The sequence below is a fragment of the Wyeomyia smithii genome, chromosome 3 (genome assembly GCF_029784165.1).
Source record: "Wyeomyia smithii strain HCP4-BCI-WySm-NY-G18 chromosome 3, ASM2978416v1, whole genome shotgun sequence".
Lineage (NCBI taxonomy): Eukaryota > Metazoa > Arthropoda > Insecta > Diptera > Culicidae > Wyeomyia > Wyeomyia smithii.
Window position 1 is genome coordinate 228886658 of NC_073696.1, and position 15025 is coordinate 228901682.

The following is a 15025-nucleotide window of genomic DNA, read 5'->3' on the forward strand; positions in this document are numbered from 1 at the left end:
AAATGTGTTTACTTTTACCCAAACTAGATCTTTGAGCATAAAGCACAGCTTCGAGAAAGGCCACACTATATCGGTTCTAATATCAATTAGAAGCTGACTTTTAATCATGGCTTTCGAATTTTTGCGTAGTTTTGTGACCTAAAGCACATTTTTTAGTGATCAAAACATCTTCACTTTCTTCATAAAAAGAGATTTTACTGTACACGACTGTAGAATGACCCGAATACCACCCAATATAGATATTTTCAGATCTGGGATCACACACCATCTTGAATTTCTGTGATTACTACTTCCAGTTGCTGGTGAACAGCACAGGGTGGCTTTATACCATCCAATATTGGTATTTTCAGAAACAGGATGATACGCAGAGGTCAGAAATCATTCCCGAGATGGCGATTTCCGGTTTCAGGAAAATAACCTAAAGTGGTATTTGGTCAATAATTCCAATACTTCCGAAAGTGGAACTCCATGCATAATTTTTAAATCAATTTCTGTAAAACAAACCAAAATCACAAAATACAATTTAATATAGGTATATCCGCTCTCAGAATATTGACGAAATGCCACGAAAGTAATGGAAAATAGCAGCATTCTTGTGTCAATTATGAAACGTTCCGATTTGAAACCTACGCAATTCAAGGAAACCAGCAACATGGACGAAACTGAATATTGATGGGCACCTCGATGGCAACGGGAGGCCTTTTCCGGATATTCGGTAGATATGGAAAACAGCGCGAGCCTATAATTTGAATAGTACGGGCCTGTTGACACCAAAATATGACTAAAGACAATTTTACACAGTATGTACTTTTAGTAAGTTATGCACAGAAATCGTGAGACATCACCGAAAATAAGGAAAATATCGAATATTGAATTAAATAAAACAGTTGTTTCATGTTTTTACCAACAATTGATTGTTTGGTGAAGAAAAAAATTGCCGCGAAATTACCGCGAATTCTAAATATTTTTTATTTTACCACCCGCGAATTTCCAATTTTTATTTGCCGTGAATTAGCACTGTCTCTGCACTAGTAATGTGGTAATGAATTATAAAGTATGATTCTTAATTTAAGTAATAAACTTCAACAAATAATATTCCGTGAAACCTAGCATGATAACAGCGTATAATTAAAATTTCAACTGATCGTTTCACACACAAAGTTTTTTTATACGAACTTGAGATGTTAAATAAGCATTTTGCCGAAAAAAAACCTGGCATTTTGAAAATTCATTATAAAAATCTGAACTAAAAATCTGAAACATCAACAATCTCCAATGTGAATAACTGATACATTTTTTAGCTGAACTGAATAGCCCCGTACTTTGCAAACACGAAACGGTTGCACTATTTGCCGCGCCACTGGCCGGAACTTTTTGCTCTTTCACTGGGTAGTATTTCAACACTTTATTGGTTTTAAAGCACAGGCAGTACAGTATGTCAGATAGGTTCCTAAGCTCAGCAAAAGCTTTCCTAGTCAGTCTACATAAAACAAGGCATCGAAAGTCTTGTCTCCTGTTCGGCTTGATAGTCCTTAAAATAAGCACAGTGCGTTGATTTCATACCAAAGGCAGTTTTCCTCGCATATTTCAAGGGGGCAAAACGCGAGAACATTACCCCCGACGCGTTGAACGACGACGATATGAATGTGTGCATAGTACAAGGCATCTAGCATAAAGTATGCGCTCTGCTCTGGTACGACGAAGGTCCGCTCGATATGCGGTGATGCAGCAGCTTATACGTACGATACGGGATCGGGAAGCCACTTTATCCCGTAAATCTCTCCCAAGTCCCGGAGTGAAGCGAAGAAGCAAAGCATGTGTGCTGGCCGACGACGACGCACGGATGAAAGGGAAGAGAAGCATAATATTGACGAGTGTTTTTCCCAGCTTAAATTTGTGGAAATAAAATGGGATTGATACTCGCTCCGTATACCCACGGATGGAGTATCTGCTGCACTGCACACAAGAACCGGAGCGACACTCTGGCACTCGGTGAGAGATTGGTGAGACCGAACGGGACGCGCTCGATATTGTACTGGCTGTAGATTGCGACTCGATGTGTGGAGGGTGAAGGGATGCGGGTACATGATGAAGGTATCACCGTAGGAAGAGCACCGGAGAATACTGTTTCTCGAAGGGACCAACCAAACCGCCACGATGGAAGTTCGACGAAGGGTGCAATGCAACAGAGAGGAAGTCGGATTCGAAGTTTGCTCTGTGTTAGCCTTGGGGGAATCCGAGCGCGGCTGGCTGCCGGCAGGTAAATACCTTGCGATATATAGGAGTATACGTTTGCTTTCTCACCTGTCAATAAATGTAAACTTGAACTACACAGGAGAATGCGATATGTCGGCAAGCTTCTTAGTTTCGAGTGCGTCAGAATTTATAGCTACTCTGCTCGGGGGAGTTTGAAACGGATGCTTGTCTTTAAGAATGTGTTTCTTACTCTTATGCAGTTATTTTGCTGCTAGTTTGTATGCAGTCAATTGAGCGGTTTAATTTGACAAATCCTTACCAATTAAACATACTAAATCATGTAAGGAGGACAACTTAATTTCATTTTATTTCGGAAAAAATGCTCTATTTCAAATAGTTAAGATCAAATCTAGAGCATGTCCTCGATAGTATAGTGGTCAGTATCCCCGCCTGTCACGCGGGAGACCGGGGTTCGATTCCCCGTCGGGGAGGTTTCTTTTTGCTGCGACTAACACTACGCTTTTCGTGAACAATTCTCCTTTATCGTCAAATAATATAGTAGCTTGCTTGCCTTGAGAATGCAACGTCATACCGTCGCAGTTTGAGTTATGGCACTTATTATGGTCATTTCACTACAGTGATCACCCGATTATATCTCACCCTGATGATTTTTGGCGTGATAAAATAGGGAAAGTGATAAAATCGGGAATTTTTTAAATTTTTTTTTTATTGAAGATGTTAAATCAATAACTAAATAACTAAATACGTAAAATCAGCGATTTAATTTTTTTTGGAAAATTTATCTGTATAAACATATGAGAAAAGCTGCAGTTGTTTTTTCATAAATCGATATATCTGAATAAGGACAAAAGATAGAGAAAAGTTTTCAAGGGATGAAATTGAGAAAACTGTCTGAGCTTTTATAAAACATATTTAAAAAATTCAATTTGAGATCCTGTACTAAAAAAAAAATTCAAAAACAAAAAGTGACTATAAAAAATCGATCATCACTATTTTTTTAAAACATTTTTTAGATAGATAATTCAGTTGCCTAAAACTTTTCTGAACAAACCTAAAAAAATAAAAAACCTAAAAAAACCGATGTAAAGTTGCAAATAAATTACAATTAAGTTTATGTTTATATATATGTTTTTGTTTGAATTGGTAAAATGAATTACTTGCTTTTTGTAGCGCAGTACCAGTACCAGTACCATAGCAAAATATTAGATGTTCTCACAACACTAAACTTTGCAGAAGACAGCATGCTGATATCTCTCACATATTGCAACCAGAAAAATCTTAAAATGTAAAAAACGATTTTTAATGCCTTCTCATAGAAAACTTTATGTTGCTTGCAATAGGTAAGAGATAAAAACATGATGTCTTCTGTAAAGTTTCTTGTTTTGAGATCACCTAATACTTTGCCTAAGACACCAAGCGTCTATCTTTATCTAATGAAAAAGTAAATATTCTATCTCACTTTTAGGAGGATTGATCACCAAGCTTTCTACATCAAAAGATGCGTTTTCAAATGTTTTGAAGCTTCTCCGAACATATTATGCGGTTATAATCAACATTTGTATCACTATTCAATTATTCGCACGATAACAGCAAAATGTAAAATTGTGCATCGGTTGAATTTTTAATGTAAACTGCATCCAGAATGATACACAGAATTATGAAAAATATCCTAAATATTGAAGCGTAATAGAAGATCAGTTCACCCTGACATTTTTTTAATGAAATGTTTTATGATAATAAAATCGGGTGAAAAATGTGATAAATTCCATTGCATCAAGTCCAAAACATGCAACGTGCATCAAGTCAAGAATTATCATTTTTCATTACTGGAAATCTCTGCTAATATGTTTATGTATCCTCATGAAAGTGAATTAGCAAACATTGAGGAACATTCAAAGGTTTTACAACTTGTACCTATTCGATTCGGTAATAAGTATGAACACATCTAGGTCGCGGTATGTTGGAGAATTATTTTCAATGTACTTATGACATGAAACGTATCAGAAAATAATATTTAAAAAAAATATTCGTGAGATCAGAAGCACTATAATACTACAGAACTGAGAATGTTCTCACTTCTATTTTACTACAGACAGCTTTCAATCTGCAGTTTATCGCGTCTCTAACCTAAGTTGTAAACAAATGAATATTCTTCCAGCAAAAACCTTACCAAAAGTTAGTACTCAATAATTCTTGATTCTTATGAAATTTCCAATTATAAGCAAACCAATTCAAACAAATTCATTTTTAACATAGCAAGAAAAACCACAAAGTTTTAACAAAAAACCAATACAATATTTTTTTTGTTTAAATAATATCATGAGTATAGTTTAAGTTATTATTTTTAGTGCTTGCACAAAAATAAAAAAATGTAAGTGGAAAATTGGAATTTCATTTGAAAGTCATAAAATGTTGATTGAAGCATGTAAGAAGCAGATTGTTATCTAATCAGTTGGAGCCCTTAGCTTCAGATATATTGAGCAAGAAAATACAAACGGTGCTTTTTGGCACCTTAGAGAACAACTAAAGGTAGTTAAAATTTGTCTCTACAGTTTTGTGCCAGAAGCCTGTAAAAAGAAAAATAATCGCTAAAACAACGAAGCAAACATGCCATTGCAACGACAGAGATCAATAGTGTATCTTCTTAGTGTTCGTTTGACAGCCATAGTCGCAGGGCCGGATTTAGATGGTCCTCTTTTCTTAGAACATTTAGAGGTAACGTTCGAGTGGAAGATAACGAGCAAAAAAATCGGGAGGCCCGGGGCATTTGCCCCCTTTGCCCCCCATCAAACCCGGGGCCTGCACAGTACACTATCGAAAGTGTTTCGTTTGTCATTCTGTTATCTTCGTGACCCCGCCTTTTCGCAAGGATACCTCATCACGGCTAAATAACCGTGTTCAATTAATTATTGTTCAATTAATTAATCCGCGGAATGATTTGTGAATTAATTAAATTCCTTAGTATTTTTATTAAAAGTACTTTTCATAACTCTTTTTTTTCCAGTTGGGTACATTTTCCACTGCGACTAGTTATTTGATCTATTGTGGCGGGCCCCGTTTGATGTAAGCCACCACTATTTGATTGAGTGGTTTCCACTTGCTGATTATAGGCAACGTCCCAATAAGGTTTTATTGAACGAATAAAGTTCACTGCTTTATTCGGAGAAGTCATCCAAACATCTAATGGTTGTAATATGTTTTTATCGAAAAATTGCAGTCACATAGTAAATGTTCTGAGGTTTCTCTATCTAGGTTACAGAAGCGACAGGCATCATCTTGCAACTTACCTATCTGCTTTAAGTAATATTTGCTTGAGCAGTGACCCGACACAAGGCCACTGAAGGTACAAAGATCTTTTTTGGAGATATTGAGTAGTTTTTGAGTTACTGTTTTGTTGGGTGATATAAATCTCCTCGACTGTCGAGCTGTTTCATTGTTTTTCCAGATGTTATCTATTATTGATTTTTCCCACTTTTGAGTTCCATTTTGAGGGCACATTCTGAGATCCCACAAAATGGTTCTGGTCCTATGAATGGTTGCGTTGATCCATTTTTCGCCAACAGATTAGCTCTTTCAATCCCTTCAATATCATAATGCCCAGGTACCCACAATAGGTTCACTTTATTATTTCTAACTGCCTGTTGTAGTAATTGAATACAATCCCAGACCAATTTTAAAGTACAGGAAGCGGATTTTTCAGAGCAGCCTGACTAGCCGAAAAAATACATATATTTGCATGTCTATAGTTGCGTCGTAAACAGACGATAGCGCATTCAATTATTGCTTGTATTTCTGCTTGAAACACAGTTGACTCCGGGACCTGTTACCCCAGCCCCAACTCTATTGTTCAGCCTGGAACCATCCGTGTAGAAAACTATTGAGCCTGGTTGAATACTAGACCCTCCTGATTCCCATTCAGTACGACTTGACTCAGTCACTTGGAATAGTCGTTCAAAGTTATACTGCCTATCCATCCAGTCTTCCTGAGTTAGCAGCGCATTGGTATTCCAGTTTTTAAGAATACTAAGGTGTCCCCTAAGGTCTCTTTCAAAGAACTTTTCTGTCCTTTGTAACCTTAGTGCGTTTTTCTCAGCTTCCAATAGTACAAATAAATGCATTGGAAGTATACTTAACATAACATCTAATGCTTTCGAAGGCGTACTTCGAGTTGCTCCCGTGATGGAAATCGTTCATAGCTCTTAGGCAGATGTTTTGGAATAACTCATCGGATTCCATGGGCATTTTCAGATTTTCTGAATAGCTGCTTCAAACTGTTCAAAGTAGGAGATCTTGTAATCAGCTAGCTTTGACATGTGAGACCGACAAAATAGTTCCTAGGGTTCAGTTTGTCTCTACACTAGCGTTGAACCAAGTTCGAAGTATGCGCTGGTGCACCATCTTGATGGAACACATAGTGATCATCTCTGAAGAGTTTTCGAAGACTCGGGACAACATTTTTTCCAAAACATTGGAAAACAATTACTTTGACGTCACACACGATTTCAGACGTTTGAGTATTGTGCAAGGGCCGTCACCTGCGAAAAATCGCTTTACTACGACTCTCCAAAATTGCTTCATCGCGTATCAGAAACAAAACATAACTAACAGACAACCCTCACCATGTGTTATTGTGAATGCATATATAGAGTAACAACTTTCACTTCTACTTACTTCTGCGGTTGCTGCTATCCCCCAGTCGTAACACCTATAACGCCGGTATTCTCGTCAACAGCAAACATCCACACAAACGGATGCGGGTCTACCCGAAAACCGACGGCCTCTATCGGGATTCCTGCTAAATATAGGTTTTGCCAATCAATTCTCCGGCATTCTAGCTACATGCTCATCCCACCGCAGTCTGCCATGTTTTATCCGCTCGACTATATCCACTGATTCGTATGCCTGGTACACTTCATGGTTCATGCGTCTGCACCAAGCAACATCTTCCAGTTTCCCGTCAAGGATTAAACGCAAGATTTTACGCTCAAAGACGCCAAAATCTCTCAGATCAATCTCTTTCAGTGTCCATGTTTCATGGTGATAGAGGGCCACCGGGAGAATCAGTGTTGCATAGAGGGCTAGTTCTGGCTACGCGATCCATCATCATCGCTGTACCAATATTCGGGCTACCACGCTCTCTACAAGCCATCATTCACTTTGTTTTGGCAGAGTTTATGACAAGGCCAATTCTTGCAGCTTCCCTGTTGAGAGACTTTGGACCTTTTCCTGCGCTCTACGGTTAATACTAATGATGTCGATATCGTCGGCTTTGTCATGATGGTGCTGTTTCTTTGCACGCCAGTCCTCCGTATAGCACAGAGTGGCTCCCAAGCGGGGAACAACGTAGCTCTTGGCAAATTTGACAAGTAATTCAATTTTTTTTCCAGATACCTCTGTGAATGCGGATTCCAACTCTACTGCATATTAGGACCATGACGTGAAACAAATTTGACTTGCAGGATGATATGAGATTGAACAACGAAGCCTCGTATTGCACAATTTGAATCTGAAATTCTTTAGCTCTCTGTGCTTCGCAAAAGGGGGCTCCGGAGCTCTTTGTGTTTAGCAAAGGGGCCGCGGAGCCAAAAAGGTTGGGAACCACTGGTATAGCACCTTCCAATACGTTGAACAATAAGTTTGACATCCCGTCACTCTGCTTCAAACCATCTAATGTCACGAAAGCGTCCTATATTCCACCGGTCACCCTGGCGCTGAATGTGGAACAAATCAGTGTAATTAGTTTTGATGGAAAACCATGTTCGAGCATTATCTGCCAAAACTCATTCTCTTAACTGAATCGTACGCTGCCCTGAAATCTGCAAGTTGAATTTTCGGTTTTTATCGAGGGTTTGTCGCAGACCACACTTGCAGCATGTTGCGATTGATGACACGATACACTTGTTCGCTCCTGACTTTAAAAGCTTTAAAAGGCTAGCTACCTTGGGGTTCTTCAGCTCTTTAACTGCGTTTTTCACTTCTTCCATTAATGATGGATCTACAGCATGTCCATCATTCATTCAAACCTATGTCTTCATTCGGTGTTCAACAGCATTCTATTGTCATTTCATTATATTCGTGACCACGTCTTTTCGTGAAAATTATGGCTAAATATAAAAGGTGTTTGTTTTTTTTTATTCTGGCAGAAAAAAGTAATATGAAAGCCGTAGCATAGTATTGGTACAAATCGTGTGCAGCAGAAAGTTGAACAGTCTTAGAAGATATCGGTGCATCGAAATTTTTGTTTTCAACTAAGTAAAAATGGCCCTGGTGATCATAAACAAGTTCTTTTACGAACTACAAACTATTATGAAGGGCTCAAAACATTTTGTCATACAATCCGTAGTCAGACTGTCGGCATCCTGACGAATATTTTAATCTCCCATCTAGTTATATTCGTATATATTTGTCGAGGTAGTAAACTGCTCAGGCAGATATCATATGCGAACATATCAACGAACATAAGTGAAAAAAAGTTCAAAAATCGAACTGCCACTTTCACGACTTGCAAACTGATAGATTTTCTACCGAATGAAAAAGCTGCCAGCCGTTGTACTATACTCAAAGTTTGAAAGATTGAATATTCCAGTTTTAAACCCCTTGATGCTAGGAGCTACTCTGTGCTTCTACAAACAGAGACGGTGAAAATGACGGCAAGCTAATCTTCACATTGCCGCTCGAAAACCGTCACTAGTCCAGATCACATTTGTATTGTTTATTTTTAAGTTGATAATTAGCACGAGTGAAGTGGAAAGAAATCAGCGTATAGTCTAAACACTGCTTAACTGATTTACATCTTCAAGCTAATATAATAAAATTGTTACTCTCTATCGAAAATTCTCATCACAGCCAACATCTTGATCTATTTAATTGCCACCCGACAACAATTCACACAGTCAACTGGTTTAGTTTAACCTGGGCTCAGAAGTCAACGATTCGATAAAGCACGTCTGGCAAGAGAGAAGGTTAGATATTTCGGGTACTTTTCAGGCTTCACACCCCAGCTGCAAGTATGAGTATCTCTGGAAGATCATGTCTCCTAGTGATGGGGACGTGAAGACATAGTTAATCATGAAGACAAGAAACGAAAGTAAGTAACGAATTATTATTTTGAGTCGTGTGTACAATATCATTCGATATTTCATACCAAATAGCAGCGACAGGGTGACTATCAGCTTGGCATCGCGTCAAAACCAAAGGTCACAACTAATCTAAAGCGTTCAACCCGGCTCATCGCTTCAGTGCACCTTCTTCAAAGATTACGTGATACCGCATTTACGACAGTTAACTGGACAGCTAACTATTTTTATTGAGATCAGGCAATGATCTTCGCGTTCACCCACCGTCGCGGCCGAGTTCTCGAAGTCCTAAAATGCCGGGTTGCTATAGTTATAGGGTGATGTTTCATGATTGGATCAATTTTGGCATTTCGAAAAATCATTGTCTTGTAAAGATCAATTTGTCATTATTTTTCTATTTTTTTTACCCCAGTTTTTTTATCAACAGATGTATATTTTCTTTCATCAATGGGAAAAAGAACTTAAACTTATACTTGTTTCATAAGCTTCATTGAGAAAATTGACATTTTTTTGGATATTGTTTTGAGAGCCCGTGTTCACTTATTCCTCATTATAAACTTGTACCGTTACTCAGAGAAAGCATGTCGCATTTTGTTATGTTAGCGTTGCTGGTATTTCATTACTACGAATCACAATTCTTCAACACACAGACAAGTTTTGCGTGTAAGAAAATGGTCCAGCCATTAACAATATGTTGGGACACGTCCAATCACAGAACATAACCCTACTGATTCCACTGATTTACTCCTTTTCACGCCCTGTGGTCACCACCCTCCTTCCGTTGCCTCCTATAAACCCAAGAGATGTCGAGCACACCAGAATATACCCACTGGTGTGGCGTGTGTGCAAAAACGATTTTACCACCATACGACCGAGCTCCTCTTTCCCCCCTCCTCCAGACCGGGCACACTCTTCCTCCTGCGCAAGTGCTATCGTGAGATGCATGTGTAAATGCAACACGCGAAACGATGAACGTACTTTTGTTGATTTGATTCGCACTGCAATCCCTCGGTTCTTCGCAGTTTTTCATTCGTACCTGCGAGTACACACGTAAGCAGCACAAATCTGTCATGGACTTTCTTAGAGCAAACGCAATGTTCTAGCTCTAGTGAAACCCTTTGATTCAGCACGCGACTAGTGCAAAATATTGAACAAATGATATTCCTCATCCTGCGGCTACCGTAAATCTCCCGCAAGCACGGACCACAGTGCGGTTCGATTGCCAATTAATTCCGTTCTCCTTTATAATCCAGATGAAACGCATCTCAGTTTGCGTTTTCTGGCTGCAGGAGGATTGAACTCTTTCAAGGTTGTCCTTCTGGTCCACTTTTCGCGAGTGTTGAACTCGACGGAGAAGGGATTCCCGGAATTTTGCTTGTAAGCGTCGTTGCAGATTGGGTTGGACTGCTGTAGATCTGTCATTTGGTGAGTTTCCACGGGAATCTGAGAGTCTGCGTTTGATTGGACATGAACTATTTGAAGCGTCTTTTTTTTTGTTCGTGTTACCGCATCAACGAGAAGGAAACAGTCGGAGGCAGCAGATATTCACCGATAAACAAAGTGCATCGAAGGAGAAAATAAACTTTTCCTCTTGCTCTACCCGTTTCCTGCGCTGCTTTCCCATCAACGTCGTCGTCGTCGTCGCTGCGAGATCTTTGTTTTTCAGCCGACACCTTTATCAAGCTGCTGCCTCCGCCGCGATAATGGTGTGAGAAGAAACAAGGCAAAGTTTTTCCAACCTCTGCGCTCAGTGCCCACAGTAGTGCTGAGTGTTATGGGCAACAACTTGCGCAGTACACCGCAGCGGAAAAGGGCCATGCTGAGCGGACCCGGTCTAACAAACGGGCAACTGCTAAGCAAGTGACTTTTAATTACAGTTAATTATTGCCTGCATCTTGGATGGGAATCCATTAACGGGTGGCCACTCGACGACCGGAGCGGATCGCCTACGTATGTGTGTTGTACGTGTATGTTTTGTTGGTCATACGCGCACTCAATATCCAACCGTATTTATGTATGAATATATGTGCTCGCATCGTCACGCACAGATTGTGTCTATTCCATTGCGGTTGTCTAAAAGCAGAACATGCCCTGGCCTGGGAGTAACATGTATGCAATGCTTTTTTCTCCATTCTACGGTACTAGATGAGATAGACTATTTAATAGCCACTTATCATGTACAAGAAATGTGTCGTCTTTCATTTTCACTGTTCAAGATAGGTAGTCCAATTGAGTGGTCAAAACTCTTGCGTTAGTAATCATCTTCCGCTTAGAATCGCTAATTTTTTCATAATTGAAAAATGACGTTTCTTTTTTAACTGGAAAACATTACTATTCAGAATTTGAAATTTAAGTAACATTCGAAATTAACTATAATCAATTCTCTTGTCGAAACATGACATGGTGATGAATTTCCAGGATAATTGTTGGTTTTCTCAATTCTGTGCGACATAGGTAATTAGGTCGTAGTAAACGACTGCAACTGCACTTGACCACAGACGTCGTAACACCTAACAAAGCACCCTCGCTTTGTTAGTAAGGCACTTACATAAAATGATGGTTCGTTTTTATTGTAGTTTTATAGGAATCACCAATTATAGTTTACCAAACCTAATGAGTTTTAGTGTCGCGGTAGATATCAGAAATATATGACTTTAAGTTGAATTTTCCTAGTAGATGAGGCCAGATCAAATCGTAATCGGTCAGAATTGGTTATCCGTCGCCTTGCATTTTACCGCAAGTCTAAAGCATACACGAATAGACGAAAGAAATATTTACTACATTTGGTGAGGAATTTATTTGCCGATAGTTTTCTTCGGGTTTGCTATTACATTATGGCAAATATTTGCTCAAAATCCTGCTTAACAAAGCAGGATTTTTTTTTGTTTCATAGAACAAGGCCTTACTTTCGGCGTTTTCGGTTTTTCGATCAATCCCCCTATCAGCTAGATAAAAAATATTTTTTCTAATTTTAAATATACCAGATTGCTTCTTTCAGCAAAGTTGTGAAAAAAATTGAAAAGAAAAAGTTGCTGAATGCTACGATCTCATATCTGTACATTGGACACGACGAAATAGAGTTTTTCTTGGAACACACCTCCTCAAAATCGGTTCTTTTGTCTATAACATTTCCTGTGATCGTCAAAACAATATATTTTACAAAGCTGTGAGGGAGGCTTAACTGAATGAACAAAATCTTAAAACATTTTAAATTGTTTTTTCCATTAAAATATGAAATTATAGGCAAAGAACTACTTTTAGGAGGGATGTTATTTATTAACCCATCATTTTAACTGTTTACTTGTATATTTAGGATAATAAAAAGTGAAATTGTAAACGAATCAAAGAATTAAAACAACGAAATAAGTCATCTAGCTTAAGGGGTTACTATTTTGCTCGAGAAAAAAAAGGCAAAGTTTGGAATTGTTTTAAGCGTGTAGTACCTTTTTGTTGCATAAAAGTGGTAACTTTCTAAAAGTTATGTTGACCAACAACAAAAAACCGTTTGTTCATAACAAATACCCATTATTAGTGAAATAAGGACTGTTTCCCTGAAACGCTGCATTTTGTTCAGAGGTTTGCGGTGTTTACGGTCACTATCAGCAGATCAACTGAAATAAAAAAAAATTCATTAGTTTTGAAGTATGCCGGGTATCCGAACGATCATATTTATAAGTATTCTGTTTTCTAGTGCAAACGGGAACGTTTTTCCTGAAAAAAAAACCTGTTTTGAGCTCTAAAAATTGCATTGAAATTTTTTCTCGGCAAAGTTAAGCTTCATGTATCAAGATCGTTTAACGACCGGGGAATTCAATAGCGAACATAAAAAAAGTAGAGAAAATTGGTTCAGTAGTTTGACCGCAATCGTAAACATGGCAAGTTCAGCTTATGCGGCCGTGAGGACGTGCGCTTCCAATCGCTCTAGCTTTTTCCCTATTGCTCAGATCTTTATGAAAAGTTGTGAAAATGTTCTCAAGAAAATGTATACTTAAAGATAAAACAGTATAAAAAATTTCGATTTTTTGAAAACTAAAAAGGTATATAACACCTTAAATCAAGCGAGATGATAAATTGCATTGGAATAGATGAATAATGCCAGTTGCTAAATTGGTTCAACCAATCAGCGAGTGATTCCCAAACTGCCCATAATTAAAAAATTGGCTAATATGCCATTTTCACCAAAATCGAGAAAACAGTTTCTCGTGATGGTACACACCCTAAACAAGGTCCCTACGGAAGCCGGTTGTCAAAAAATGCATTTAAGAAGGCAGCAAACGTGAAACAATTTTGGCTAATATCCAAAATAATTGAGATTTTGGCTAATATCCAATATCCAATATGAACCTGTGGCATGTTCACGAACCAGTGTATTATTACTGAACTGTGTTTCTTTTAACTTTCGAAAGTATGTTGTAGCTTGGTGGTTATTGGCGACAGGTGAGCGATCGTAAGGCCCTTGCATCAAATTTGACTTTTTCACGAAGAATATTTGATGCTACAAGAATTTATTTGTTGTACTGCGAAACCCAATGATCAGAACGTGTGACTGTTTCCTTCTGTCATAAATCTTTACATTTAAAAAATTGATTTTTAGCTCTTTGATTAGGAGTAATATTAATAAAGAGAAGATTCAGATTTCATTTTGGATTTGATGAGAAAAAATAGGAAAGTGGATTGTGAGATTACCATGAATAATAATATTTTCGTTATATTATTATATTGCTGCACGTAACAATTGTCTCGTCGTTCTTTTCATCCTCACTTGTGCTTCCGTGTGTTTTAATAAATTTAAAACCATTCTCATCACCAACGAGTACGATATAATTCACATCGTATGGATATTAGCCAAATTGCACACCGTTTTGTCAACTGACCTTTCGTTTATAATTGAAAAAACGGCTACTGTGTTAAAAATACGTGGCGGATGGAATTTTTCTACAGATTTCTCTGTTTCAACTCAACGGCAAGGTTTCAGCATATATGAAAGGTGATATACTCAATAAAAAAGTTGTCATGAACAGTCAAAATATGTTGTACCGACAAAAAACATTGAGAACCACAACTTGTGAGAAATATCGTAAGAAGGAAGGCGAAGAGATACTAGTGAAGGGTGTCTTAATATCAAAAAACGCCGTAGAAAATTACTTAGTTGAACGATCCTTTTCAAACTTTCAGACAATAAAATACAACCCATGAGTAACCTTTTGGCATATTTATTTTATTCAACTTCAATACGCTCAACTCCACTCATGAGGTTTTGTACAACATCTGGCTGAAGCTTTTCCTGTAGATCAATTCCACAAAAAACGGGCAACCGATTCAATCGACCATTTCTGATTTGGCTGAAACTTTGCATAGGTGTTTGTATGGGCAAAAGATGCCATTTTGTGCTATTGGTTTAGTTTTTTGGAACACGGCTTATTTTTGGGAATCTATCGAAAAATGATATTTTGTTAAGGTATTTATGATTAAAATATTTTTTGAGCCAAAATGATTTGTTCGATCGATATGATGTTTTCAGCAAAGTTGTATATAACAATTTTGTCTTTCCAAAAAAAAAAAATACACTTTAAAAAAATATATTTTTTGTAAAAAAATTTAAAAGAAAAATTAAAAAATAATTATCTAAATGAGCTGTCATTTTTAAAAATCTAGATTTTTTTACAAAAATTACAAGATTACCTAAACAATGAATCCAGGTCCGATCATGGAGAAATCAAAGAAAAAAAAGT

General features: G+C 37.8%; 1 non-coding gene across 1 annotated transcript; it reads left to right on the top strand.

Moving 5' to 3' along the window:
- Nucleotides 1-2615: 2615 nt before the first annotated feature.
- On the top strand, nt 2616-2687 carry Trnad-guc (transfer RNA aspartic acid (anticodon GUC)). Its single transcript has one exon. It is a non-coding gene; the product is annotated as a tRNA-Asp (tRNA).
- The last annotated feature ends 12338 nt before the right edge of the window (nt 2688-15025 follow it).